The sequence below is a fragment of the Eimeria mitis genome, genomic scaffold (assembly GCF_000499745.2).
Source record: "Eimeria mitis Houghton genomic scaffold, Emh_scaff117, whole genome shotgun sequence".
In the NCBI taxonomy this organism is placed as follows: Eukaryota; Apicomplexa; class Conoidasida; order Eucoccidiorida; family Eimeriidae; genus Eimeria; species Eimeria mitis.
This window is the reverse complement of record NW_013567995.1, coordinates 21421-21654: the sequence shown is the minus strand read 5'-3', so window position 1 is coordinate 21654 and position 234 is coordinate 21421. Positions and strand designations below refer to the sequence as shown.

At 49.6% G+C, this 234-nt stretch overlaps 1 protein-coding gene across 1 annotated transcript in view; it reads left to right on the top strand.

The window, feature by feature from the left end:
- EMH_0086120 (uncharacterized protein) overlaps positions 1 to 234 on the top strand; it is a gene marked incomplete at both ends in the record, with an annotated part of 2015 nt that overhangs the window by 919 nt on the left and 862 nt on the right. The gene's annotated exons all lie outside the window — the stretch shown is intronic.

Genomic DNA, 234 nt, shown 5'->3' with positions numbered 1-234 from the left:
TTTTTGCTTCTCGTTTTTGTTGCTCTTATTATTTTTGTGGATGTTGCTGCTGCTGCTGCTATTGCTGTTGCTCTTGTGCAGCAGCAGCAGCAGCAACAACAGCAGCATCAGCAGCAACTATCGTAATTGTGTTGTTGGTGTTATTCCTACGCTAACTGCAGCAGCAGCAGCAGCATCACCAGCAGCAGCATCACCAGCATCAGCAGCAGCAGCAGCAGCAGCAGCAGCAGCAGA